We start from the raw sequence: 4,770 nt of genomic DNA, 5'->3' as shown, positions 1-4,770 counted from the left end.
CTCAATAAAATAAATAAATAAATAAATAAATAAATAAATAAATAAATAAATAAATAAAAAGAAAAAAACAACAAAACTTAAAACTAAATTGAGGACTTGTGAGAGATGGCTTGAAACAGTCAGAGACCTAACGTCCATGTGAAGGCCTAAATACAGGGAGGTAGATACAGGAGACTCTCCTGAAGATCTGCAGCCTTACAGTCTATCTGCATCAGTGGTCTCTGGTTAAATGAGAGACTCTGTCTCAAAAAATAATATGAGGAGCAATAAGAGGCCATTCCCCACCCCACATACACAAAAATACCACAAACAAAATAAATAAAATGTCACTGAAGAATAGTACAATAGAAAGAACTAGAAGAAAAGTTAGTAAACTTAAAGAAAAAAATCAACAGATACTTTCTGAATTAAGCAAATGAGAAAAAAAAATCCCCTTTATTATTTTCAAATGACCAGTGTTTCAAGAACTTGTGAAACAACAATGAGAGACCTAATGTTGATATCATTGGACAATGAGGGAAAATGTAAAATGCCAGAAGAATGCATTAGTCCTGTCTGAGTTATGATTTCTACTGCTATGATAAATAAACACCATGACCAAAAACAATTTATTGGACAAAGGGTTTATTTCACCTCACAGGTCACCATCTATCAATGAGGGAAGTCACAACAGGAACCTGGAGGCAGGAACTGAAGTAGAGGCCATAGAGGAATACCACTTCCTGGCTTTGTCCTCCCAGCTTGTTCAGTCTACTTTCTTTTTCTTTTTCTTGTACTTCTTCTTATTATTATTACAAATTTTCACATCCTCCCCTCCTCCCATTTCCCTCCCCCTCCCCCATACTCCCTCCCTATCCAATCCAAAGAGCGTCAGGGTTCCCTGCCCTGTGAAAAGTCCAAGGTCCTCCCCCCTACATCCAGGTCTAGGAAGGTGAGCATCTACAGACTAGGTTCCCACTAAGCCAGTACGTGGAGTAGAAACAAAACCCAGTGCCATTGTCCTTGGCTTCTCAGTCCGCCCTCATTGTCAGCCACATTCAGAGAGTCAGGTTTGATCACATGCTCCATCAGTCCCAGTCCAGCTGGCCTTGGTGAGTTCCCATTAGATTGGCCCCACCGTCACAGTGGGTGGGCGCACCCCTCGCAGCCCTGACTTTTTTGCTCATGTCCTCTCTCCTTCTGCTCCTCATTTGGACCTTGGGAGCTCAGTCCAGTGCTCCCCATGACTACCAGCCCAAGAGTGACACCACTGACAGTGAGCTGGACCCTCCCATGCCAACTGCCAATCAAGGATTGACACAGTCTTCCTCATAGGCTAGTCTGCTGCCAGCATTTTCTCAATTGAGGTTGTCTCTTTCCAAATGGTTCCAGCTTCTGTTAATTTGACAGAAAACTGGCCAACACAATTGACCATTTATCAGCTTGACACTTAAACAAATCACTGTTCAACTAGAACCTTATCTTTTTCTTTTGTCCCTAAGATGGCAATCAATATTAATATCACAATATAAATCATCCAAACTTCTAAAGTCCCACAATCTTTAAAATTTCAAATGCTTAAAAACCTATTCCAGATCCCCAGTTCTCTCTCAGGTAAATTTTCTATTGCTGTGATAAAGAATCACCCAAAAGAAACTTGGGAATGAAAGAGTTTATTTCACATCACAGATCATTGTCTATCCCTGAGGAAAGTCAGGGCAGGAACTCAAGCATGACAGGAATCCTTCAGCAGACACTGAAGCAGAGATCATGGAATAATTTTACTTTACTGAATTATTCCTCACAGCTTGTTCAGCCTTCTTTCTTTTTTTTTCTATAAGTTTTCCTTTATTATGGCGCAAAAGGAATATACACCTAGTAGAAACTGTACTTCCACCATTGACTCTTTCCCGGGCTAGAGATGCACAGTGCAATGCCTTCTAGCAAGGCTGAGCAGCGGCCATGAGCTGGGGCTGTCAGCCACCAGGGTAAGCAGTCATTTCTCTACCATTGAATAGACAGTGTAGCAAAGTTAGGGTATTCTACGAGCTATTTGAATTCAAAGCATATTTCTTGACTCACAATGTGTTGAGCTCACAGCGCACATCTGGTTGACATGCCATTGCAAAACTAGAATCATCTACAACAGCAAGCACACAAATTTCTCCCAAGATTCCTTACAATTCTAACAGCCACTCCTTTCCCAAGTGACAGTGGCCAATACTCGAACACAGTTCAGGGTGAATACAAAGCAGAGAACCTGGCAGCAGAATGATGATCGCACAAACCTACGTCAGGGAAAGACTTCTTCTCCTAAAAACTTGGGGTTGCAGAGAAAGTGAGATTTCTTCACAGTTTAGTGAGATTTGTTTTTGTTTATTTGTTTGTGGGTTTTGGGTTTTTATATTTGACAGTTTGATTTAGGTATTATTTTTGGATTCAATGCCAGTCCCATTCCCTGTCATCTGGGTAACTTTGGATAGGTATTTTAGTTTTCCTAAATCCTATCTCCGTCTGCTATAAGACGAAGAGAACGATACACACAATGTATGAAATGGTGAAGTGGATGGATGACATGACAAGCAAGCACAGACACTTCTCAGTCAGGGGAACAGTGACCACGAGGCTGAGACCTCAAGTGACTTTCTGCCCTGCAGAGCTCAAGAGCTCTGTCTTAAACAGGAGCGTGTTGGAAGAAGGTCCTATAAAGTCAATATGTGTGCTGTGAAGATTAATCAAAACTCTATGAAATCTGTAACACAGCTGTTCACATGCCCGCTTGATATTTGTTTTCTCTCTCTCCCTTCTTCCTTCTAAAGCCAGGGCATCTTTTCTGAGCTCAAGGTGGAGCCCCTGGACCCACTCCTCAATGAGCTACTTCACGTGTCTGACCCTGCTATTGTGAGACCCATCACGAGCGTCTTGTAGACAAATGGTGATGACATCACCATCCACCGTCTCCTGACACAGGATATGGTATTTGTTCAGTGTCCGTTCATAAATATCACACTTGTTTTTTAGGTAAAGGAAAATGTCGGTATCCAGGACAAGTGTTCCTTGGCTCTGGCAGACTCGGGTGCATAGGTCCCGAGTGCCGCTGCAGGGTTCTCGTTTCTCTGGAGGACACTTCCGGGGCTCTGCCTATTCTGATTTCTCCTCTCACCGGCATACTTCCTGTTGTTTTCTGAGGGGGAGATGGCTTTTGATATCAAAGCCTCTTTGAGCTTCATGATGTCCAGGAACGAACCTCGCACAGAGATTTTCCCACTGGACCCCAATGGGCTAAAGTTTAAAGAAGGGATTTTCTTCTTCAGCTCCATGACCAGACTTTCTAGTGCAATTTGAGTCCGAAAAACAGAAAGGTCCAGAAGAGCCATCACGTAGGTGAAGACCTTTTCGCTGAAGTGAGAGACCACGAGCTGAGGCTTTGAGGTCAGAGAGTATCTCCTTTGTCTGATGGCATTCTGTGCAGCTTTCTTTTCTTTAAATATGATATACGCAACTCCTTTGGTTCTTGATGGATAGATCACCTCTTCCACGTGTCCAGCCTCATCTTGGAAGTAACGCTTCACCAGCTGGTCTTTTAAAAGGCCAACCAGAATACCAGAGACGACAATCGTTCTCTCAGAGACTGTGGGGCCTCTGGTCTTCAACGCTGATGCCATGGTGCAGAGAAGACAGGCGGGCAGCGGGCAGCCTCAGCCTTCTTTCTTAAAGCACCCAAGACCACCATTCCAAGGGTGGCGCCACCCACTATGACCTGGACCCTCCCACATGAATTATCAATCAAGAAAGTTCCTCACATGCTTGCCTGTAGGCAACCTGGCATGGATATTTTCTCGACTGAAGTTCTTTCTTCTCAAATGATTCTACTTTGTGTCAAGTTGAAATAGAGCCACTCAGTACAATTCAATGTCTATAAAATCCCTATGTTTCAAAACTGGTGAAGGAAATATGAAAGTTAGCAAAATACAAGAGAGAAGAAAAGAAACATAGGTAGAAATTAAGTGGGATGGGGAATGGTGGTTAATGCAGGAACTCCCTGGTGAAAACACAGAACAAGTCTCTGTGGGATGCTCAACTGTAGGAGGCACACTTCCTCCACTGAGACTCAGGAGCCATAGAAGAAATAGAAGAAGGGCAGGAAGCTGGCAGGAGCCTTAGGTCATGGAGGAGCAGAGGAAACGGGTGTCTTACGTGCATTACAAAACTGCCATATTCATGAACTCACAGCTACTGCACAAGTCCAAGCTCGTCAGCATTTCAGCACAGAGACTGAAGAGAATCTCAGTGTCCATGACCCACACATGGCTTCTAGAGAAGGTAAAGTCAGTGTATTTTAAGGATACAACCTCTGGTAGGTCTACCATGGTCCACTGAATGCCCCACAGCTATAAGTACACAGGAACACAAATCTGAATACAGGGGTTATTAAACAAACAAAAGCAGAAAACAGAAAGTTGGGAAAGTAGGAGGCAGGAAGTAATCTGGGAGTAAGAAGTAGATCTGGGAGTGGTTAGGGGGTATGGGGAGATATGATATCTAGTGATTTGAATGAAAATATTCCCTACAAACTCATACATTTGAATACATGGTCTCCAGTCAGTTGAACTTCTTGAGAAGGGTTAAAAAGTATGGGCTATCTAGAGAAGGTGCGTCATAGAGGGTGTGTTTTGAGATCTCTCTCTCCCTCTCTCCCTCCCTCCCTTCCTCTCTGTCTCTCTCTCTTCTCTCCCTCCCATTCTCTCTCTCTCTCTCTCTCTCTCTCTCTCTCTCTCTCTCTCTCTCTCT

At 43.3% G+C, this 4,770-nt stretch overlaps 1 pseudogene; it reads right to left on the bottom strand.

Moving 5' to 3' along the window:
* Positions 1 to 2,553: 2,553 nt before the first annotated feature.
* On the bottom strand, positions 2,554 to 3,644 carry LOC101995329 (annotated as a pseudogene).
* Positions 3,645 to 4,770: the final 1,126 nt, after the last annotated feature.

The sequence above is a fragment of the Microtus ochrogaster genome, unplaced genomic scaffold (genome assembly GCF_000317375.1).
Source record: "Microtus ochrogaster isolate Prairie Vole_2 unplaced genomic scaffold, MicOch1.0 UNK39, whole genome shotgun sequence".
Lineage (NCBI taxonomy): Eukaryota > Metazoa > Chordata > Mammalia > Rodentia > Cricetidae > Microtus > Microtus ochrogaster.
The sequence above is the reverse complement of the archived record's forward strand: the minus strand, read 5'-3'. Positions and strand labels throughout refer to the sequence as shown.